Source organism: Anopheles arabiensis, chromosome 2, assembly GCF_016920715.1.
Source record: "Anopheles arabiensis isolate DONGOLA chromosome 2, AaraD3, whole genome shotgun sequence".
In the NCBI taxonomy this organism is placed as follows: Eukaryota; Metazoa; Arthropoda; class Insecta; order Diptera; family Culicidae; genus Anopheles; species Anopheles arabiensis.
This window is the reverse complement of record NC_053517.1, coordinates 84,268,925-84,294,291: the sequence shown is the minus strand read 5'-3', so window position 1 is coordinate 84,294,291 and position 25,367 is coordinate 84,268,925. Positions and strand designations below refer to the sequence as shown.

Sequence of the window (25,367 nt, the reverse complement as noted above, 5' to 3'; positions counted from 1 at the left end):
CTTTCTCGGCGTGCCCGGGACGAACGCAAAATTGAACGCAATTCGGGTGAACTGTTTTTCCAACAAATTTTGCATACGCTTCGCACATACACATATCCGTCGGTAGCTCTTGATCGGTGCATCGTTTTGTATGAGACGGCTTTTTGTTTGCGAATCTATTGCGAATCTATTGCAGCACTTGGGTGTCGAGAAGGTGACCTAGCGAGCTGGCCACTCAGCTCGTGGGATTTTGTCCACGGCTGAACGTTCGCGTTGGGTTTTTTGCTTTGAATGGTAGCTCTCGCATGATTGTGATGCGATTTTTTGGTTCAATGATCGCCATGACGATCGGTTGAGAGAAGAAAAACAATGTCAAGGAAAATATGTTTTGGCGAGTTGGTGGCAAATAGTGTAACGAAGCAAGTTTTTAGCTGCTTCTTCGACCAAATTTACACTGCAGTAAAAGAGTTTTATAAATGTCACCAAACTACGTCAGCTAAATGAAACGAGCAATTTAAAATACATTAAGATTGAGCACCAGAGAAAGACTGCGGCAAATTCCTTCCAAAACTCTTCGAACAAGCCGGTATCAAAAATTCATCACCAAGGCACCATGTACTCTCGGCGACAAGAATTCGCTAGATAAACGAGAAACATCTTAGCGGAGAAGACGAAAAAGGTTAGACTGGCTCGTTTGAGAGTTCTTTTTCTGGGGCTCTAACAGTCTGCTCTTATGACGTTACTCCCACTTACAATCTTTAACTCTTTACCCACACATACAAACCCACTCACTTGTACCAATGTCTCGTTCGCTTGCACAAACGCACCATGCGCCTCCATTTGCCCGACTGCAGTTTCCAGCTCGACCGTTAATTCTTCCCGTTTGGTCGCTCATTTGTTTTACCAACACACACACACACATAAGGTGAAGAAAAGCATTTTTGTGCCGTCGGTTTTGAAGAATCGTGCCGCGAGAAACCGTGGCACTTCTGGTCTGGCAAGCCCGAAATGGGGCTGCATCCCTTTTTGGCCGGAAGCAGCGAGAATTCGTCTTTTTTTTTTCTATCTTTCACTTCCCCCTTCTACGTGCACCATTTATTGCAATCACGATTGTTACGAGGATGTGTCTTCCGGATGTTTCTTCACACATGTCCGTGTACACCGGTACGCTGTTCCGTTCGTTCCGTGGATGGCCATTTTCCACCGGCACCAGATCTCTGACCAGATCCGAAACGAGCAACAAAACGACATTACGGCGAAGAAGGGATGGAAATGCAAGGAACGGGACGAAACGAAATCAAATAAAGCAACTCACCGAACCATACACAGCCGCCGGCAGCAGGTTGGGCAAAAGGGTGGAACGAGTTTGCAACAAAAAAAAAAGATGAAAAAGACAGGAATAATACAACAGCAAAAAAAACCTTCCTCCAAACGAAGCAAGAAACCAGAGAAAACTGGAAAGGAATTTAAAAAGACTTTTAAATTCTTTGTCAGACACACACACACACACACACACACACACACACACACACACACACACACACAACCCTACTTCAATGGTGGCGCGTTTTGTCGCAGTGGTAGCATAAACGATGCGGAACTTGATCTCACTCCCTTGTCGCTTCTGACACACACGCACACATGGGGCTCTCTTTAGCCGGTACGATATGTGTATGCGGATTGCGGACCACCTTCAACCGATCCCGACCCTTGAAAGAGCCTTGCGTATCATGTGTGGCTGTGTGTGACTGTGTGCTGCAGCGCAGAAGGGGATAAAAGGAAGCGACTGCTTTACAGCATAAATCGCATTTGCACAGGCGGACAATTCGGCTGCCCCGTTCGAGCTTGAACCGCCCGCTGAACTTTACCAGCGGTGTGTCTGTGCACATGTGTCCTTTTCTTTATTCGGGACGGCAGTTTCAGCCGTCTCAGAAAGTTAGAGTGCACCTATGCTGTGCGCCATAAAGGATTGTGGGCTGGAGTTTTCACAGCCATTCACAGCGCTCGTGTAAGGCTTTAATGTGCTCTCGTACTCTGCTTAGGCGGGGGTGGTTTCGGGTGGGGGAGTCTTCCATTGCCTGGGCCGCGTAATAAACGCTTGCGAACGGGAATTCGTGTATTGTTTGGAGGCAATTATTTTCGGTGGCTTAGTAATCCATCGGCCGGATTAGATTGGAATCCTTTGAAAGGTGTTAAAATTAATTAGTTTCCTGCCACCTGGTGGTTGAAGGGGAGCGAGGCCTGAATAACCAAAGGCTTCATCTAAATGTTATTTTCACCTTTGACTGCTTCCATGGAATTGTGTAATAAAAAGTTTCCCCTTAATTTATTATAAGTTTTATTTTATTATTATAAAAAAAATATAAATTAATAAAATTATCGTTTACACTAGACAACAATGAATTCAAGTTTCGATTGTATGTTAGTTCTGGACCGCAGTGAACGAGATATTACTTCTCCTATAAGGGCACTAGGTAACGCATTAATAGTACTAGTTGAAGTAGGCTATAAATAATAAATCGCTCCAAATTGCAATTTTTTCCCCAGGCCCATTTTAGCTTAGATGAAATCTATTAACAGTAAGCGATTACTAATCTCAACAGCAATTGGGAAAAAATCATCTTTGATTGATGTTAAATTTATTGCCGATCAAATTAGCATATGGCAATACGAAAAAGGCACACACACCATGAAATACCCATGAGATAATGACTTAATGCGCAAACTGCCATAAATTGTGTGTCTGAGTCCCAGCGGTCGCCGGTTTTGGTGGACGGGTTTAATACACCGCCAACAGCTAGACCGCTCCGCTCGCCCTGTGCCACATCAAATCAATAACTAATCACATACACCTAAATAATTATTCTAAATACAGGCAGATGAGACCTTCTCGGCTTGCCTTCCATTCCTGTCCCCACGCCCGATCTGCAAAAAACCGTTGCATAATTAGGAGTAGTGGTGATAACGAACCAAAAACTAAAAAAAGAAACCAAACCGTACGCAACCTGATTCAACTATTTAAACATAACAGCCAACCGACACCGAAGAACGCTGGCGATTTCGGTTTGCGTGGGTGGAATAGGCGCAACGTCAAGGCTTGCTCCGGGGGGAGTCGGGTCGGTAAATATGGCATCAAAATTTCGCTAATTAATTGCAGGCCCGTTCCTTCCACTGCTGCTGTTGCGACTGCCCCGTCGTGTCTTGGGAAATTAGCGCGAGGCGAGATTCTAACGCAGCATAGAACGTGAACCTCCGGGCTCCTCCCCCCGATCTACCTTTCCACTTGGCAGATATAATAAATATGATAAATCAATTAACGTTTCTACGATTGTGCTTGATTATTAATTAATTGCGAGCGGAGAAGCTCCGAAGTGTGTCAGATTGTTTCCGTTTTTTTTTTGTTGCTCCTTCTATTAAATCTCCAGTGAGCGCAGGTTGTCAGGAGCGAGCAAGCGAAACTCCTGATCGTAATCAGGACTATAAAACGCCGGGCAAAAAGCGTCGAGCAATAGCAGTAAATCAAGAACCAGCCAGTTCCCCTCTGGCCCGGACTGACCATAAATATCCTCCGTTACGCTAAGATGGCGTTCCCTGGCGTTCGGCCTCACACGTGCATAGCACAGTCGTGTGACGTGATAATGACCGTAGCGCCGCTCTGTAGCGGCACCGTTTATTAACGCTGCCCGGCAGCGCTTTGTTTCGTGCGGGAACAACGGCGGTTCGCATTCTTGCCATTATCCTTACGAAATGCGCCCACACACGTTCCGTTTCTGTGCTGCTGGCGGAACGAAAAGCACAGCAGCGAAACGACCGAAAAGTGCATAATGAAAGGATGCTCTACCACCCTCCCATACGTGTAAGTGTGTGTGTGTGGGGGGGGCTCTTGTACTCGCTGGTACCAAAGGGGAACGGAACTACAATAACACCAGAGACATAAAAACAAAAGACACATACACACACATACCCAGAAAAGATGCAGAAAAAGTGGAGTCCAGTTTAAAAAAAAAAAACACAAACTCACGGCACCCACACCCTCGGAAGTGAACGCGGCTACACCCGCCATTGTGTCTGGCATGTGCAGAACCCTGGAACGGACAACGAACCGGTCAGCCGGTGAGTCATTGCAGCCGGATTTGCCGCTTTTGTGTGTGTGTTTCCATTAGCATAGAGCATTCAGGGCGGAAGGATGTGCACGGAAAAATATTCATTTTCTCCTGCACACAAAAGTTTTCCCTCTTTCCATAGCGTCGGCCAATAGGGGCATGGGTACGTGTGACACAACACCGGGCAGGACCGTGTGAAACTTAAAGTCGGCAGCAGCCACTGACAGATGAGTGGGGAGGATACTGGTTAAATCGTAACAAGTACAGCAGGTCGGATGAACTTGGCCAGGTAGCACTATTACAGCAGCCAGGTACAGACAACCCCTGCAGGCAGAGTTTCCCCTTTTGATTAGCCTGATGAAGAGGAAACTTGAAACATCCACCTAAAGACTGGTACGAAAAACACAACGTGGCACGGATGGCTTGCTTCACTCCAGGTCCAAGTCCGAACCGAAAATCTTTCCATATCAAATTACACTGCATTAACATGTCAAAGGAAATAATTTAACATAACTGGCCATGACATTATTTTCTCAGCTGCTCCACTCCACCTGTCTCCACCACATCTCTTCGTTGCTCGTTTCTCCCAATCTAAAGGTGAGCTGTTTTCCACGAAGAAGCAGTACGAGCAGCATGTGTTTGTCCTGCAGTTTGCGTGGTGGTGGTGGCTTTTCCGAACGATAAATGGGAAACGATTTACAAACCAATCCAGGGACAGTATGGCTGGAATGCTTTCGGAACAGGACACCAGCGGGAGGAAACCAAAAGCTGCTAGCGGGGGATAAACAAATTCACCTGGTTTCACCGGTTTTGTGGGGAGACATCGGCGGGACGAAGTTTATATCATTTGGTTACAAATTTATTCCATTTTGTTTTTTTTTCTGCATTCTTTTCATTTTCCCCTGCACCGTTTTGCTGCCTTTTTTGGGGCTTCTTTTATGGTGCTTCTATGGAGACGGTTGCATACTCGAGCAGTACTAATTAGGGTACTTTTATGCGCCAATTATGCACCCACACCTTCCTCTGGTATGGTAGAGTTATGTCCCTTTGAGCGAGATTTTATAGTTGGATTAGCTTGTGTCATGTTTTACATTAAAACTATCCCGGTAGAAAGCGATGCTGGCTAGGTTAGGCTGTTTTGCTTCTGGCGAGAGAGTGTCCCGTACGGTAGGAGCAGTAGGATGCTGAAGATAATGTTTTTTTTTCTACTTTTTGATTAATAGGTTGTTTTCTGAAAGTAGTCCATAAAATTGTTATGGATAGTTTCTTGTTTTTGAAATTGTTAATAAACTGATAAACTTGTTTGTTTGCCATGTAAATATCCAATCGCTGATAGTAGCTGTTATAAAAAAATATATACAGAGCCGAAACCGTTGTTTGTCAACGGACAGTTTTACGTTTTTTGTTAAGCGTCTTTAACGCCAACCATCTATCATGCCAACCATCTATAAATTTTAATTTAAAAATAAAATAACAAATACAATATAACCCGTAGCAACCCTGAACATGCAATTTTCAATCAATCTACATCAAGCCTCTGTAACTATTTCATGTTTATTAAAACGTTTCACACCCATGCGATAGTTATCGTTATTTAAACTTTACATTTTATGCAATTTTCTCCTCCCGATAGGCGTACGAGGTCATACCTCGCCCCTGCCGGGCCCATGATCGTACCCCTAAACGGCAACACATTAAACAAGCTCCAAATGCAAACCAAACATGTTTGCCGATTCATCACCAGCATGAATCGGCTTCACTGTACCATAAGGGGGCGCGTTTGTGACTTACCAACACTACCCGCACAGACACGCACGCGCTTTTGCAAACAAACAAGCGATGAAGATCCATCTCGCGGCACACTTTGCGACTGACGGAGCGTTGATCTTGATGTTGTGCGCTTGCCGGCGTCCACCACTCCACTCCACTCCAGCGTCAGACCCCAGCGGACGCTTTCTTGACCTTCTTTTCATACGCGACAGTATGCCTCCACATAACTGCACATAATGACCCTCACACTACATCGAACTGGTCAAACGCACACACACACACTTCAGTGGGCCAGCCGGGCACACTCGCCAGATGTCTGGGAACGATAATCCTCATTTGAATAGCGAAATAAAACGGTTCTTTCATCGGCTCCGGCTTCGCATTTGGTGCAGTGGCCCTCTGCAGAAGTCGGGGCAATGCAATTTTTGGGGCAGCGGTCTAAGGGCTGTAGTCGCTTAGTCCTGTACGTAGAGCATTGCGGCACTGAGCGCACGAAACAAAACAACCCAACGCGCTGGAGCCACAAAAACAATCGACCGCAAAAGTTCTATCCCTCCCTTTAGCTCAGGGCAGGGGCAAAGTTGCCACTGCAAAACTAAAGTGTGTTTGTATGAAATTGCAGCATTAAAGTAATTACTTGATCTCTTCCCGTACGGGACGGTTAAGGTGAAGCTGGCACAGCTGGCACAGACCGTTCGGGAGATTTTGGTAGTTTTTTTGTTTGTTTGTTGGTCTTGTCCTCTTCTTTTTGCCTTTGGCTTATGTCGAAAGCGATTCAATTCGATCGCTTCGACGGCGAAAGACGCAGCCCGCTATTGCGGAAGCCAAACACGGGGTGCTTTCGCGCTTCTTTTATTGGTCAGTTTTGTCTACCGAATCAAAGTGGATGGGTATTGTCGGTAGTGTTCTCTTTAGCGCTCACCCATTCCCTCACTCACTCCCTATAGCTTGCTGTGCCAAATCTGCATTATTTGATTGCAAACTTTGCACCAATCGGGCGGTGGGAGAGTGTGCACCCTCCTGCCCGAGAACCGGGAATGGTAGTTTCTAATTGTTTTTGTTTTGTGTATGCATATTTAAAAGCCAGCACAGGGATTAGTTGGATGTTGACTTTTCGTGTGGTTGGGGGAAGGGAAGAGAATGTTGCTTATGCTTTATATTGTAATCCGACCTTAATCCGAGTTGGTGTGTTTGGAAATTTACGCAAACAGCTCGTAAGCTTCGGTAACTGTCATTTTGAAGGTGAACGTGCACGGGAGCTCTGATAATGATTGTAATTTGACTTTGTTAAGCAAAGTTTAGCTTGTCATTCTAAGCAAGCGTATTTTAGTTTAACTGTTCAACTGTTTAATTGTAATGGATTCAGTTTAGCACACTCTTTTTACATACCTACATATTGCATTATATTTCAAAGTATTGGGTGATTAAGACAACGATATCAAACTCGTTCAATTTAACAAGAACAAATTTTGCATGCAAAAGTAACATGCATGAAAAAACAAACACGAATATACGAACCAACAATCAAGGTTTTTATTTATTTTAACGATTCAATGACGAGACGATTGCACACAAAATTGAATGTTTGAATTATATGCGAAGATTACTGTTTCCAAAATCTCTTACAAAATTTTGGACTAAATTTAAAGTCTTTGGAACAACTGTTGCCAGTTATTTCCATTTGAAAGAGAAATTGTCATTTAAATGTGTCTGAATGTCCTTATTCCATCCAAGTTTATTTATTTATTTATTTATTTATTTTATAATTCTTGTCCGCCAATGATGGCCCCACAAGATATCATAAGTTATTATAGATCATTGTAGCGCAGACCTTCACTAATAGTGGACATAGATGTGTGAAAATCAACTCCTGCATAGAATGAATTAAAACTGCGTGCCATTGCTGATATCGGTTCATTTGCCGCATAATTAGTGTTATGCCTATCTACATACAAAAGGGACGATGAACGAGGACTAGAGCGAGGAACGTGTATGTTCACTTTGCTTAATAAGCGAGGTGCGTCAATTTCTCCTTTTATCAGTTTGGCCATAAAGATTGTTTTAGCCTTTTCACGCCGCTTCTCTAATGATTATTCACCTAACAATAAGCATCTTGTCCTATAGGGTAGCGTGTCACCATTTGGCCATCTAAGCTTTTTAATCGCGAAACGAGTCATTTTCCTTTGTACACTTTCAATGCGTTTGATCCAGCGGTCGGTATGAGGACACCACACAATTGATCCATATTCTAGAATCGACCTGACTAGACTGTTAAACAATGTTTTGATACACAAAGGATCATTGAACTCTTTCGTCATTTTCCGTACTAATCCTAGGGTAGTTATTTGATTTTATGATTTGATTTGGAAAATTTATAAAATATTTCGAACTTTTCGAACATTGGGTCCTTTTCCCTTTAAATCGTAGGCTAAAATTTCACCCGGTTAGCATGTATGCATTGTATACGAGTTTTCGAGCAGCTATCAAAGTGGGTATAATATACAGTCGGGCTTATCCGAAGGTGTATGTATTTAAAGGGTTGATTTTTATCGCTTCTGCTTGTGAATGAAGATTTGAAGAGTGTTTTGTGTATTCGTCAGATTGAGTAAATGGCCTGTTTGAGAAAAAGTTTTCACCCGTCCTGTCAAAAGGTGACATTCCACTTTTGTTATGGGAAAACAGGCTAAGAGACCATCTGGTTTACATATACTTTGATTCTAGATTCGACCTTTTGATCTCTTTTATGCACCTTAGGATGAATGAAAAACACGACGTTTTGACATTTCTTTCGAGCAGGTACTCGAATATAATTTACGCTTTGAGGCTGATATAATCTAAGCTGAAACTCACAAGCTAGTTAAATTCCTCCTTCCCCCATGATTTCAGCCGTCAACTGATTCCAAACAAAAAGTATAAGTAAGTCTAGTATCGTGAAAGACCCTTTTATCAATCTATTGATGGTTCACAAGACTAGTAGGAAGTTGAAATATTCCGAAAACCTAATTGAAACAGAAGCGCAAAATATATGATAACTTTTTCTCGAGAATATGGAGCACCCGGGCTGCATGTTTGGCGTCAATGGTTAGAGACAAACCATAAACAAATCCGGAAACTAATGCGTTTCTTTAGGCTTAACGGAAAACATTTCACATAATATTGCCTGTACATAATGTTTGCAATGTTCAACATGTTTACAAGTCGTCATTATCACTTGTCAGATGTCTTTGAAAGGGGAAAAAAAGAATCATGCGAGCAAATTCAGCACTAGTTAGCAATGTTTCTCTCATCACTCACAAACTAAGGTCTTGTTAACACAGCCAAGTACAATTGTGGCAACGACTAAAATTACCCCTTCCTAGAAATGCACTCAGCACGCCAAATAATGGCAATCATCAGCATCCACGGGCCTGAAACGCACTCCTCTTACAGCTCACCAAATTAGATTCCGAGAAACCATACCGGATGCAAGGCTTTCTCTTCGCGAGTGCATATTATTCTAGCTGAGTGATTTATTTCATCAAACCCGGCTGCAAGACGTTGTGTTGAAAGCAAGTTGAGTTTCATCACAGCGCACCCCGGCTGGTTTTTTTTTTGTATTCCCGCTAAGGAAGATGACTAACCCCTGTCTTCCCCGGACACACAACAACATGCGCTACCGATCGGCATTTCCGCCACAACAAGAAAGTCACGCGAACGCCAAAGAAGCGGGAATAGAGGGAGGCCGGCAGAAGAATGCAACCGCGCACGCGAAACAAATCACATCCGGTAAATAGCTTCACCGGCAGCAGCAGTAGCAGCACCAGCAGCGTGCTCTCGTTTCCCGTTCGGGAGGTATGCGTGCCATGCATCGATCGACTTTTGGAGCCGGTTTTGCGTTGCAAGTCAGGAAGTGGAAATAGTCCAACACCCGGGGATTCCGGCACAATGTAACACTAGTGCGCGGACAGTGGAGCCAAACACGGGCGCTGCGTGTTGTGTGGGTCGTTTCAACAACGCCAAGCCATGCTGCACGGAGGCATTGCCAGCATTGCCAGCTTCCCATAAACAACTCAATAAAAATGGCTATCAGCTGCAGCTGCATGTGTGCGGGCCCGAAGCTACACCACACTGGAGTGCACTGGATGTTTGAGCGCACTCGGTTCTGATTTGCGAGATAAATTCGGGCTAAGTATAGAACAATCGCAACACAAGCCGATTCTAAGTTGCGATTGGCGCACACTTCGATTGTAAGCAACACGGAACGCCGCCACGCTTTGCATAGTAGGGTCGAACCCACACGACCACGACGACATTCTAATTCCGTGGCCGCGAAGGTATTAAATTCTCCAACACAGCCACCGCGTTAAAGGTCACTCGGAAAAACCGCGGCCACATGGCAAAATTCCACCCCAAACCCATATTATGTCCGGTTGAATTAGGGCGTCCAGATCAAAATCAATTCCCACTACCCCCCCATCGCTGATCAATCCCTTCGCGTAGTAAGTTACTTTGTGGCTATCAGGACGGGGGAGGGACATTCGCGAAGGTGTGCACGGTCAATCCAGCGTCCAAGTCAATAAATCTCCAGCCGGCATCTCGGGCGATCGGCGGTGGTCCGGTCCAACCGCAAAACCGATTTGTGCGCACACAATTTGCACACACTGCCATTTTGGCGCTGCCGAGGGTACGGGCCGTGGAGGGCGTTTCAGGGCAGCTTTGCGTTGTGGTTAGTGTGCAAATTCTAAGTCACGTCCCTTTCGGGCGGTTTGTTTGGGCTATTAAATCGCACGCCAGTCTGACCAGAAGGAGGGAGGGGTGGTTTGATCGGTGACGGGTTTGTTGCCATTGACGAAGGCAAGAATGTTAGCGCGGCGTGTGTTGCTGATTCATTTCTCAACCGCCACAACGGTTGGTCAAATCATTCTTGGAATGGGTGGGAAATGAAGGAGAGGGAAGGGGTGAGAAGCGAGGTGCAAAGCACACATTGACACATCTACAAGGAAGCTATTCGGTGTGGGAATTGAATCAATAACACAAATTAAAGGAATATATCGCAACAATAGTTATTTTGTAGTTCAATGGTCGCCTTGTTTGAACCTTGTTTAAAGCTTGTTTCGAAAACCCTAAATTGTTCACATGAATATAAAAAGCTAAAATAATTTTTAACAAATCGTTAATTAAGTGGCTGGATAACTGTATTAGTCTAGTGTATTATAATAATTATCAATATCATAATAAATCATTAAGCATATTTTAAATCATATTAATATCAATCTGTTCCACAGAAATAGTTCATTTGTCAAATTTGATGGTCATACTAGTGTTAGAACATTAAGAGAATGACTAGCATTTTTAAAATGAGGATTATGTTTCGCGTCATTGCATTGATTTTAATTTGTATACTTGCTCTAATCCACATTGATTTATTATGACATTTTTTCCATTACCTGTGAATGTGATACAATTGTATTTTAACACAGAAAAAGTGAACGAGTGAAGCACACCCGTATTGATTTAAAAGGGACGCTTTACCCATATCCGTTGAATTCTCTGATAAAAACCTTATCACATGCATTTAAAAATATGCGGTTGAAATGAGTAAATTTAATGAATAGTGAGTCAAAAGAGTATTTATCTGGTTGAATATTTTACAATTTATATTTTACAATCTAATATTTTACGTTTCGTTACCCTTAACCTACAAGACTCATTCCAATTAATCTACACATATTACGTCAAAAGCTAGATAAACAAATACTATTTGAGCGCCTGTCAAATGACTTTTTATAAGTTTTGTGTTTGAGCTGCTATTGCACTTTTTTAATGCTTATTTTTTAGCAATACGTGTGTATTGATGGTCCTTTTGACAGACCAAATCATTACTTTACCGCTCCTTGCCTGTTGTGACCTTAATTCGCCAATTTTGTGTAAAATAGTCAGCTTGACTAATTCTTTTTGGGATCACTGTATGATTATTTTTTGTCAAAAGTCTTCGACCTAATTTCTTTACTTTGCTGTTATTCAAACTAACAATCCTCAAATTAATGAGTCTCGTTATGCGATAATTAAACTGAACAAAATTGACTCAAGCTCAAGACTGTATCCCGCTCACCAAACATATTTTTTTCGTCCTTCCCCAGTAATAGTGAGCTCTCAAATGAACCCATTTCTGTCTCATTTTGGACAGACATTGTCACACCGACTGCAATATGATTACACCTCCCACATCCGCTCATTACATTGCACCTTACCACGTCCAAAAACTGAACCTTTTTTTACCTCTCGTACGTTAATTAACAAACGATTGCAACCTTCGACACCGCTAGCCCTTGTTCGCTCTCCCACAGTCCGGAGCAGCATCAAAAGCGAACTGCAATGTTGCAAGCTTTCACACCAACCGATAAGCGGACAGCCAAAAATTAACGCCACCACCTCCAAAACCTTCGACACCCACCACGAGCTCTGTAACGAGCTGCGGAACGGCTAAGGGCCAGCAAACCCATCCGTCGAAAGCAATTAATGGAGCGCTCCTTTTTTTTGCTCCTTCTCCCATTCAACCCCAACGTATGTTCAGCGCTGTCTAGCGCATTTTACGTGCAAATTATGGACCAAAGCCAATCGATCGCTTTTGCGGGAAGCCTTTCGCAGCACAAGTAGGTTTAATTTTAATCGGCACGTAAACCGCATCAATATCATCAGGCCCGGGCTGGGTGTGGCGAGATCGAAAAACGAAAAACCAACCTCAAACCTTGTCCGAGAAGTGCAATCGAGGGGGAGAAAAAATAACGCTTCGCTGACAGTTGCAACGTGCCCGCGAGAGCTTGTGCGCCCTCCTTCGTTTGCCAGTCCACCAAGCACCGTGTGCGATGGTGCAGTGGTCAGTTCCTTTGGCCAGGCCGCTTATCATTCACACTGCACTTTGCGCTCTTCTTTCGTAGTTCGATGTGTTTCCTTCTTTCTTCGTTCAATAATAATGGCATCCCGGGCGCCGGACCAAACCGAGTGGAAATGAAAACAGGCTAACGCTTCCGGTTTTTTTTTCTTCGTACTTACGTTTTAAACTTCAGTGCAACGGGGCACAATCTCCTAAAGGACCCAAGGCCACACACTCCGTCAGCCGTCTGGTATGTGTCGGTATGTGTGGGTGTCTGGGTGATAAATTTATATGGCAGTGCGATAAACTGCGAAATCACGTACTCGCCTTCTATTCACAGTGAGTGCACATAATTGCATCCGTGACTTGGCCGCCCGCTTCGTACGTCTCTGTCTCACTGCCTTCTTGATAGTTCGCCTAGTGGACCTTTTGCCATTCTCTATCCGTCCACAGCGCTCTACATCCCGTGGTGGGCCATATTCTTTAGCATCACAACGACCGCAATGTCCATGTCGCCTGATGCACTCGTTTGACCAAACACCGACACACAGACTTTAAAGTCCCGTGTCACAATTCAACCGGAAGAACCTCAGGGCCCTCACTCCATGTCCTCACTCCCACGATGCACGTTCACAATCGATACGATATATTATTCTTGCCACCGTGCGGCGCATCTTCACTGTCCACAAACACACTCACGCTGTTGTTGAGAAATCACTTAGCCAAGCGGCGTCGTCCACCGCCGGTAGCGCCTTGCACTCGACGGTAATGACACTCGTGGCGACAGGAAGGCGAAAACAATTCATATGAGCAGCGCGCCGGCATCGTGAGACTGATGAGTGGCCGTCGTCGTCGTCGTCGTCGTTGTCGTCGTCATCGTCCGTCGGGGTAGTCGCGTGGCCCGAAAAAGGTAGCATATTTATTCGCTACTACCTTCGGGGCTGTAACGGTGGTGCAGTCAGACCTGTAGGGTACACTGGTTTCGGAGTAACGCGGTGCAGTGCCTGGTACATTGACGCCAGTGTAATTGAATTTTGTTGCAAGCGTTACTCGAATGCGTGCTTGTCGGTTGCTGTGTTGTACGCATTTAAATTAAGTTAATTGTTGGTATAGATGATTCATGAGGGTATACATGGGTACGGGAGCCGTAGGAACATTTTGAATTTTTGGAGTTAACCAAGGTCACTGCCTTCAACGTTTCCACGGGTGGTTGAAAGCATTTAAATTCTTTATTGATTTTGAAGTATTTTGGAGAGAAATTAAATTTTCTTTTTATCCTTTACACTAGTTCCTGCTTTCTATTCTAGCTCTGAACACAAAGAATAATGATATTTTTTGAATGATTAAATGACAATTCGTTTTCAAGAACATTCATTGTAGTAGTTAAGTACTAAGTCTTGATTTAAATGTACATCTTACAACAACACCTTGAACAACATCATGAAGTAGCTGCTTCACATTCAATACATCCCAACGAAACACTTGTGACGTGAAAGCAAACAGAATGATTAAAAATTGTTACCGAACCTCCTTTCGCAAACACTCACCATCCAGACGGGGAAAATAATAGACAACTGCGTCCACCCAAGTGCGACAAAATTAAACATTGTGTAACAGATTACCCCACGAAGATGATACGAGCGAAACGAATGCTTCACCTTCATGTATTCATACTTCATCCCTCACCCGTATGACGAGTTACAGCAACAACAACAAAAAACACCTGAAAGTGTAGTTAAGACTCCATCAACCGTACACAGTGCACAGTGCACAGGGCGCGCGTGTTTGCTCGTCGTTTATCGATATCTCACCAAACACGCTTGTCCGCGTGACGAACGAGAGACATGACCGACTGGGGTAAGCGTATCATCATCATCATCATACTATTCCCAACCGCCACCTGTGCAACGAACGCGATCCTTCTTCTCGACTGATAGACCCCCTCGGCCCCGGGACATCATACCGTTATCGAAACATTCTATCAACAAATCGCTTATCGAGGAACCCGCAGCTACACGAGACACACGGTCGGAGTAGAACACGGACCGCGGTTAAACGGCAAAATCCCAAGAAAATGCGATTTCTTATCGGCTGTGTCGAAGTGTTGGTTACGACACGGGAAAGCTACCAGAGCTCGCTCGTAGCGGGTACGTTGCTTTGATTGCTGCGAGGTTTCGTGAAGATTTTATCAAAAGCACGATTCACCCCACACTAAGCGAGGATGATCGGGCAGCCAACCAAAAGTCAACGTTCCCTAATGGTTGACGGTTGGAAGTTGGTCCTGCTAGCCAGCCAGCAAAAAGTTTCGATCGTAATTTCGGTCTCACCAGTTCAGCCCGTTTGCCCGTCGACGTGGCAGAGCAAGGTGCGATATGAATGCAAATTGCGCATCAGGACCTACAATTCTACACTGTTCGATGAGGTTGGGACAAAATTGCAAGAAGCGTCACACTGCCTGCCAAGTGGAATGCAAAAAGCCGATGATAGTTGACTGTAATCGGTGCTACTGAATGCCAGCTCCGTACACAAGCAGGCTACACTCGTCTTCCCAAAAGACGCTACGAAGACGACTTAAGCTGCAAATGTAGGGATGGGATTGATTTCTTATCGTTCAATGCCCGTGTATCTACACGAGGATAATCCACAGCGAGCACATCGTCATCCGTTTCAGCACCAAAAAGGGGAAACACATTGGGGACGTCTTTGTGAACAGAACTCCTCAAAACTCCTTGATCCTGATATAGTTAGACGTCCCCGCTGCCTGTGCAACATCCAGCAAACAGGCCCTAAAAAAGCGCCCACAAGTCCAGAAGGTCTCCAAAGTTCACCGTCTGATACTCCAGAGTGGCTGGGACGCTTCCTGGTTGTCCGTAGCCCTAGCGGCAGCAGCAAAACATCCCAACCCTAATGATAAATTAAGTTTTCAAGAAAGTATTAGTTGGCAAAGTTTCACCCAGGCTCGGGCCAGCATCCATCGGTGCTGCCCATGGAACGTGACTTTCATTGGCCAAGTGTCCGAAAGAGAGAAGTGTGTCATCGTCACGGCTTGCGGATGGCTCACGGACACATTAATCAACCTACCGTGTAGAATGGCTTACCGATACCGTAACTTCGTCTTCATCTTCTTCGTCCCTGTTCCGCTGTTTTGCACTCCAGAACACGTACCCTCCATTAGCCCTTTGGGAACACACAGCGATAAGCCGACTTCGTGACGGCTAAATATGGTTGGCGTTTTCCGAGCTTTTTTGCCGGACACTACTATAAGGATGCAGAAAATTAACATCATTATTCAAGCCCGATCTAATGATCACACCGGTAGGGCAGACGATGGAAAGAACGGAACCCCCGTCAACACAATCGGAGGAAGTTCTCATTGCAGGTTCAGCTTAGTGCTTGTCGGTGGCCGGTATTGGCATGTAATTAAAATGGAAAAGAATTTTGGATGTCTTCGTTTACGTGATGATCCTCAATGGTGCGAGCCGTGTCGGGAATTAAAAACCGGCACGACGCTGGAAGAGTAATTGCTTCGCCACTCCAGTGCAGAATGCGACCTAAACTATACCGACTAACATCTTGATCTGTAAGGAAATTGTTTCATATCGTCCAGACATCTTCACCCAGATCGCAGAAGATGGGTGATTTTATTAAGCTTTATATCCTGTAGCATACCATTTGTCTACACAACCAGCATGATAGTAACCGGAATGGTGTCGGATGATTGAAGAAGGAGAGAGAGAGAGTGGACGAATGAAAAAGTAACGTCACGTACCAGAGTAAGGACCCGCACAGAAGCGGCACATCATCCACAGTTTCCTGTGCCGCCATGGGGAAGCCTGGTTGCTTCCACGTCCGAACCATATGGTGAGCGCTTTTGTGTTTCGTTTTTGCACTTGCTAGTGTCCACCAGAGCTAAGGAAGAGCTCTTTCAGATCATCAAGACCGGCAAGAACCTTGAGGGCAATCTTCACACATGTCCACATACGCTCCCAGTACATCGTGCCGTATTGTATTGCGCGAGAATAAAGAGACTGTGCCTCTTCACCGGAATGGAGCGTGGTGGAAGTTCCGTCATTCTTAGTGCAGAAATCATGATTCCAGGCCAACCATGCCTAACCATGCCTAACCAGCCGCAGGCCACCACACGAGACGGAGTCGGAGCGTAGACGTGTGGAAAGTGATTGCCCCTGTCTTCACGAAACATGGCCCGGTCGGTCCCCCAACACACACACACGCACATTCACATCATCTTCAGGCACCGGTTATCGTCGGCAAATCGGAAAAGTGAATCTTTTCAGCCGTGCCCTGCCGCGGGACAAAAAGCCACCCCACCTCAGACCGCAGACAACTAGGAGGTTCGCGGAGGTAGGGACAGACAGCTGACGAGAAAATTGTGTGAGTTGTGAATAAACAAAAATGGGATAAGTCGACATCTCACACGCAAACAAAGCGTCCTCGTTCGTCACCAACGTCCTCCTCAGCGAAACGACCAGGTCCAATTGACGTTCTTTTATGCGCGATGGATATTTTTTTTCTCTTCTGCGCCCCTCTGCTTGTGTGTAAGCACTGCCGGGAAAAGGATGCACACCCGCCAAGAGGACGAAACCGGTGAAAGGATGATGAAATATGATATCCTTCAATGGGTGTACCGGAGAAGTGTTGACTTCTTTCTACCGCACGGCGGCGGGCACCTTGCGGTGTGCCGCCCGTCGTCCAAGGGCTTTGTGTGTGTGCCACTTCTTCGAACCACTCGTCTTGCTCCAGTTGGTGTGTGTGTGTGTAGTTCTGTGTTAGTCACACAGTACCTCTCCCATCAAAGCACGGCGAGAACCGGACCGCCGGAGGCACAAGAACCGAAAGGATGGAAATGGCATTATTTGCGTGTGCCATTTGCAGCCACCATCGGCTCCAGCGAAACTACTAAGCCAAACACTGAGCTGAACACGAGATGACTGAGATGAGAAAAGATGGTGGATGAAAGAAAGAGACAAAGCAAGAGATAGAGAGAGAGAGAAAACCATCAGCGGAAACTCTGTGCCACCCTGCGGTTAGAATCATTTCCACGCTCGATGTCGGCGGGATGGATGATTTCCGCCATTCACAGCGATGAAGCAAAGATGCCGCTGCGGGTGAAACAGAGGACGCCACACACACACACACGCCATTAGGGTAGGTGAAATGAGGCGAACTTTTATTTTCGCCTCAAGGTCCAACGTACAAGGTTGCCTGTGTGTGCAAAAAAGAAGGTAACAAAGTGCTGGAAAAAATGGAACAAAATAAGCGCGATAACTACGTTAGGCCCTGCGGTCATTGCGGATTGGTTGAAGGTGGCGGTTCTGGATGGCAATGCTCAAGGGTTTGCGCGCGAGTTCTTCACAATCATCAGTCACCTATTAAAGGTGGGTAATATGCTGCTTACGGTGCTGAGAGTACCATCGTAGCTAGCGTAGCGTTAGAACCGTAGAGCTGGGCTTTATTGAGTCTTAGGCACAATCTGATTCCAAAAAAGTAGAACAAAACAGTCACAGAGAAGTATAACATAACCCACTTATATGGATATGCCAAAAGTGCTCCTAGCTCAGCTCATAAAAGCCTTACACCATATGCCGAAAGGATTGGGCTCTGTTCTGGCGTACTTCATAATCTCTTGACGTTCCGCGCGCATACGTCATTCAGTTCGCTCGACCGAGCCAAGCCAATCATCCCCAAGCAGTGCACTTGCCTCTCCTTAACTCAATGTTGCATTATTTATTTACATGCTACACATCTCCACAGGCACTGAGCAAACTCGAAAGAGCACATGACGGAGGCCATTTTGTCGCCTGCCGTTGAGCAGTTGACGAGAAGGCTCTTGGCTGTTTCGTTTCTCTGCCTCTAACAGCTTCAACTGCAAATCCTTTCAAACCAGAGCGGAACACATCCGCTGACGCTGGCTCGAAATAACAACTTCGGCCATCATTTTTTCACATTACTCGCATGGTTTTACATGATTGCATTGCTGGTTTGTTTGTATGTGTTTGTGTACCCATGGAGTAGCCTACCCTCTATAACACCACTACAATACACTCCCACAATTGGCAAACGGAATCAGGGCTAACCTTCAAACTCATAAACCTCAACGGTACAGTGTGTTTCTAGGCCATTGCGCTCGTTCTCGGTTCTCGGTGGCAGAGAACGCGCTCACCCCGCCAGGCTTACGACGTACGATAAAATCCGTCCGTCCGTTTGTTCCGCATCGCAGTTTACTGATTTCGGGAGACATCCAAAACGGGGCGATCGGAGGGGGAGGTTTAGTAGCCGCAGTGGCGTCATGCGGGCAAACGCCAGTCCTGGTTGCTGAAGTTGAATGTACGATAAGGACATTGTCGTTCTGTACGTAAGCCCAGTGCAAGTGGATTGGGCAGGACCCGGAGGACAGGAGGAAAAAAAATCATAACAGAAAAAAGGGGCCGACTCAAGCAATTTCGAAAGCCGCAGCAGATCTAGGCAGGCAGAAAGGAGCTGGAACAGTCCCAACCACAAGACGCTCGAGCGCGAAATCGGTACTGCGTCTGCGGGATTTGTTGTTTATCATGTATTTACTCCGAAACAGGGCAGTGTAGGCCAAGCTATCTCGATTCCCGGACAAGATAACTGACTAGGCCGTTCAAGGCCGTTCGAGGAATGGAGAGATGGTTGGAAGTGGCGATGTTTACAGGATGTTTGTCCCCCAAACACTTGCAGTGGGGGAAAAACGACTGCTGTCGGGATTGATCAGCACTTCATCCCCTCTCTCCCGGTGATTCCAAATTAGCGAAAGCAACCGAGTAAGAGTAGCTTACGCGGTTCAAGATTTCTTGATCTTAATTCTTGGAAATAAACATCCTTGGGTGATGTGATACTACTAGACAAGATTGTTCGATAATTTTCTGCTCCAATCGCTCTCGTTTCGCTGTCATTGATTCTTGATGTAATGGCAGGGTGCGGTTTCTTGGAGCTCTTTCGGACGCAGGCTCTGTTATCGATTGATGCACGAATGGGTCAAGAGGAAATTCTGATGCGTATATAACACATTTTATTCGGTCGATAGAGCGAGAGGGGAAAACAAAACCAGCAACAGCAAAAAAAGGAAAACTGTTTGTGTGATTTTCTCCACCTTACCTTCAAGACACTACCAACAACAACAAAAATAACAGCAATCCCCATAACGATCCCAAAAACCCTGAATTTTATCCACTACCACTGCCGCCCTTTCCGAAAATCCTTATCAACATAGGGATAATCCGATCCGGTGTTATGTTATGCTGCTTGCTTTGCGTGTGCAAGTGTGCTTTTTTCATCCTTCTTCAGGCTCACATCTTTTCAAATGTTGTTTGCGTTAAACGGTTTCAAGGCTAACGGAAGGCAGAGATAGCGAGATCAAGCGAGAGAGAGGATGAGAGCAACCGGTAACGGAGCTGCAGAGAAAATTGATTCAATTTCCCGTGCGCCCCAAACCATCGGCCCTCTAAACAACCCGCTCCTAAGCGGTGCCTCATCCTCCAAAAACAAAACACACGCACACATATGGAAATGGGAGATGTGGAAGGATGCGTACGGGATGCGAGGGTACAACAGCAGCTCATGTTGCTTGCTTTACCACGATGAAACCGAACGCACAGCAACGCATCTTCTTGCGGGGTTCTCGCTCGGTGGTCCTGTTTTGGTCCTCGCAAGGATAAGCGTAACCGAGCCGCCACCGAGGAAGCTTATCCGGAGTCCGGGGCGAAGAAAGCCGGAAAAATCGCGCGTCGTTACGGGTAACATACACACACGCACGGACGCACGGACGCACATACAGACGGGTGTTGGGTGTGTTTTGATTCCGCCTAACAGTTGCTTTTTTCTTCGTTTGAGGATCCAGCACGGAATAAACATCCTCATCGGCGTAGGATTGGCCGAACATCCTAATCCTTGAGGGGCTTAGGATATTCGTTATTTGTCCAAGACGGCGACCCTGGCACGTGTGTGTGTGTGTGTGTGTGAGAGAACTGCGTCGTTAAATCCGGTCGTTAAGGAAACAAGGTACTGCACCAAAAAAACACAATTTTCTTACATCACTTCCAAGAAGTTCGAAAAAAACCTCTTCCGATCGATTACCGTCCAAGAAAGGTAGACCGCTACTTTCGGGCTCTGTAATTTATTGTATTATGGTTTACATTAATTTCCTTTTTGCTTTTTCAAGATTGTGTATCTTACAGGCTTTTCCGCGTCTAGTTTCTAACTTCCCTTTACAAACAACACGCTGCATACTTCACCGATGACGTAATTCGCGACGTTTATTCATTTGCAACGTGACACTTTCCCGCCAAAAGGTTCGAAGCGGAGAAGCGGACGCGGCGTGATGTAATCGTGCCAGAACCGCATCGCGCCATCGCAATACCACGCGAGACGGTAAAACAGGTTCAGGCCGGGCATCAGTCGGGGTTTGCTAGCACAAAACAACAAACCGACGTAAAAAGCACGTCCATAGAAGGCATTAACGGAGCACACCGTACGTTCCTCACCACCATGGTTGATGCTTTTTCTGGGCCCTTCATCCCCATGCCCATTCAACGAAGATCTCAACCGTGCGTGGGCCTTGCATGATCGCGAGTGTAAAATGTATGGTGGAGAGAGAAAAAACAAACCGGTTTTGATGATCACCGTACCCCGGGAAAAGGGGAAGCATTGGTGTGTACGCCGGCAGCCGGAGGAGTGGGTACCGGTTTACAAACAAACAAAACGCACCAAACGGACGCCGGTATTTCGCGTCCCGGTGAAATTCGACGTGCGTTTCTTTTTGGCGCGAATTGTTGTGCGATCGGCACAAAGAGGTGGAATTTTTAAAAATAACGAATACATTCACATCAACCGCCACTGCGATTGACTATTTGATTGACACATCGACCCAATAATTAGCTTTTCGGAGGTACAGGACGTACAAAACAAGTTAGAATATGTTCGGGAGGGCGTGTTCCGCCTTCAAACAAATCAAAAGCCGCAGTCATTCCTTCACGCGATGGCGCGCGCACGCTCGCAATGGCAAAGGCAATAAAAGGCGAAGATCTTCAACCGAAATTTCACCTCACAATCCCACAGCAACAGTTTAAAACTTGTACCACCAGTCAGGATTTCGTGTGGGCGTCCCGGGTGCCCTTCTTCCTGCACCTTCGCAATCTTCCAAACACGCAAATATTGTTGCTTCTTGCCCTTGTCTTTGCTTGGGGTTCATTCTCTTCCCTCCCAGAAAATGGACACTGTTGCAACAAACTGTTGCTCTACAATACCCAATGCCCAAAGCAAGCCCTCTCAAACTTCGCGAATTTCGTGAAATTCCCAATAGGTACCGACACTACCGACCCGCCGGACGGATTGCATGCCGACGTAAAAACAGTCGTTAAACTTTAGATCCTCTGGCCCGCTCGCAGTTTCTCCCTTTTCGCGCGAAGGAAAGACTGTGTGGCCACACTTTGGAAAGATGTCAATTTTAATTTTCAACCGACAATCAATTTTACGCCCCAAAACGCCACCGAAAGCAAACAAAAAAATAAACAAGCGAATAAAACAAGCAAACAAGTAGCAAACACGGCAGCGTGGCACTGTCGCCGGGCTCGGCGTGCCGGTGGGTTGAGAGTTTTGCTGAAAGGTTGTTGCTGAATTTTTTATTATCATTTGATTCGGGAAAATGGGCTTCAACGGGTGGAGGGGCTTCGGCACAACAAAACGGCTATAAATCCATGTTTTCCCCCTTGGTCTCGGTGCGGGCTTTGTTTTGACAGCGACGAGAAAACGATCGTTTAATTTTCTTTCCCATCCACCTGCTGACGGCGGCGCCAGGCTAGGGTAATGAATTTCGATGAAGGATCAGCGTGTGGCAGCGAGTTGCGTGAACCCTTTTCCGCGGCTGGCTCGCTGAGTCGGTTTCATAAATTTTGAGTATTATACGTCAATCAATAGTTAGCTCATAGCGTGACGTAGCGACGTGAGTTATTACGACCTGCTCGCAACGCTGCTGACTATGTGAGAGTTTTACATAGTCACTTCATTATGAAACATCAATTTAAACCGACAGTGAGCGCGCGCGAGCGCACCATCATCATGAGCTAATTTGCTAACCAAATAATTATTGGCGGTGGACCTCACCTGGCGGGGCGATTCGTTGTTATTTGATGCACTTGACCATTGCCCAAAATTTTCGCATGCACATAAACACTGCCCGCAATAAATAAATCCCCATCTCCGGTCAGCCAAGGCCAATAAAATTTAGAGACGCACGTCCATGTCACCGTGACGGCTTCCCAGAAGGGGAAAGCGAAACACACAAAAAAAAAAAACGACAGCATTTCCTATTTTCCCACGCAAAACGATCAGTCCATGGCAAGGGTGGTTTAAAACCAGGAACCAGGATTAGTGAACCGTATCGTGTGCGTGTGGCCACATTCGTTCCACAACATAATCCTGTCGCCGAATTCACGGCTAGTGGGTACGATGCTGCGGGGAAAGGAATGGTTGGATTATCGCGGTAGAACACAATTTGGGCACAATTCGGTGCAGCGATGCAACATGCAGGCCAGTTTGATTTTGCTGTTTGCTCAACCGTGATGCTGACGCGGCTAATGATAAACTGTCCAATGCGTTCGCAATGTGTTTGTGTATGCGTGTTGGTGGATGATGGGGACACAATGATAATAATGATGGCGTTGGTCAGAGCGTCCGATAACCGATGACCGATGATCACCGTGTTGCTAATTGAATTTCGATTTATCACAGTCGCTCAATCATAACGTTGCACACAAAGCAAACCTGGCTGAATAGATTCGGGCAGGCCAGCCGTGAGGAATGCAACAGACACGGGCGATGGTGCAAATGTGCAATATTTCGCATGACGCTAGCATTTTAGAGTAATCTTTTTGCTGTGTATGTAAATATTCAATTCTTCATTAAGAATGTACTGAAATTTGTTTGAATTTTTTTCCGTATCTCTTGGAAAATTCTGCACGGGTAACGCATGAATTCGAGTGCGATATTACGTTTGTTATTGTATGCAGCATAACTAGACGTAATTTTGCCTGGAATGGTTGCATGCCAAAATCCGCTGCCATTTGACCGAAACATTTATCGATAGTATCATAACATCAAAAGCGATCGAATGCATCATGATGAGCGAATTCGCTACATTACATCATTCCATGTAGATGAGATGACTTGGAATCGAATGAGGACGTTTTATTCATTTTATTCTAAAAGCAAAATACATCACTGGATCGAAATTTCGCGGGAATTTGCGTGAAATGGATATTCTAAATGATGTAGGATCATTAATCAGCAATGTTGCTAATGCAAATCCATTAGCATTTGCATGCAATTTGTGAAGTTATGAGAAGTATTCTGACAGAAGGATAATCACAAATTTGACAATTAACGTCAATATGTTGAACCAATGGCTGTATACAGACACGGCACATACCATCTCTTCATTGACTTCAAAGCCGCATATGATAGCATAGCCAGTGTAAAACTGTATGACGCTATGAGCTCTTTTGAAATCCCGGCCAAACTGATAAGGCTAGTTAGAATGACTATGACCAACGTCACATGCCAGGTGAGGGTGGATGGAAAACTTTCAGGAGCTTTTGCTACCACCAAAAGTCTGCACCAAGGGAACGGGCTTGCCTGTCTCCTATTTAACCTGTTATTAGAGAGGGCCATCCGCGAGTCGAGGGTGGAGACTACGGGAACCATCTTCTATAAGTCAACCCAGGTCCTGGCATACGCTGATGATATAGACATCATTGGTCTGCGGCTCTCCTATGTAGCAGAAGCCTACCAAGGGATCAAGCAGGCGGCAGAGAGCCTCGGATTGCAGATAAACAAGGCAAAGACCAAACTGATGGTGGAAACATCAGCGGGCCTACCAATAAATTATCAGAATCTACGTAGGCGTGCGGCGCAGATAGGTGAACGCACTTTTGAAGTCGTCCCACAATTCACTTATCTTGGGTCAAAGGTCAGCAACGACAAGCCTGAAAAAGCAGTTCACCTCAAAGAATCTGTCGCGACGGACGAAGCTGGGACTATATGGTACCTATATAGTACCAGTACTCACATACGCCTCTGAAACATGGACACTGTCCAAATCTGACGAAACCCTCTTAGCCGCGTTCGAGAGGAAGATCCTCAGAAGTATTCTTGGCCCCGTATGTGTGGAAGGACTATGAAGGACCCGTTATAATGACGAGCTATACGAGATGTAAGGCGACCTCACTGTCGTACAGAGTATAAAGCTCGCCAGGCTCTGGTGGGCTGGCCATGTTATACGCATGGAAACGGACGACCCAGCCCGTACAGTCTTTTTAGGCCGTCCACAAGGACAGAGGAGGCGTGGTAGGCTCAAATTGAGGTGGCAAGTTGGCGTGGAGGCGTCCGCCATTAAGCCCGGGATAACGGACTGGCAGACGAAGGCGCGAGACCGTGAGCGGTTTCGGACCCTCCTGAGGCAGGCCAAGACCGCAAAGCGGATGTAGCGCCGGATAAGTAATGTTGAACCAATCTCACAGCCTCGTGACAAGAGTTTCGATTTACGTACTACTACACAATGGTTCAATTCTGATATGAAGCAAGTGCAAAGACGGAAATAGCATGAATAGATGTTTTTGCAGCACATC

The 25,367-nt window shown here is 45.7% G+C and overlaps 1 protein-coding gene and 1 long non-coding RNA gene across 7 annotated transcripts in view; both read right to left on the bottom strand.

The window, feature by feature from the left end:
* The window catches only part of LOC120896594, a 74,314-nt gene extending 60,829 nt beyond the window's left edge, over window positions 1-13,485 (bottom strand). Inside the window, exon 1 of the long non-coding RNA XR_005738441.1 lies at window positions 12,885-13,485. This is a non-coding gene — a long non-coding RNA (uncharacterized LOC120896594). The remainder of the gene's footprint in view (window positions 1-12,884) is intronic.
* Window positions 1-25,367, bottom strand: part of LOC120896588 (Krueppel-like factor luna) — a 302,013-nt gene that overhangs the window by 236,474 nt on the left and 40,172 nt on the right. The window lies entirely within an intron of this gene.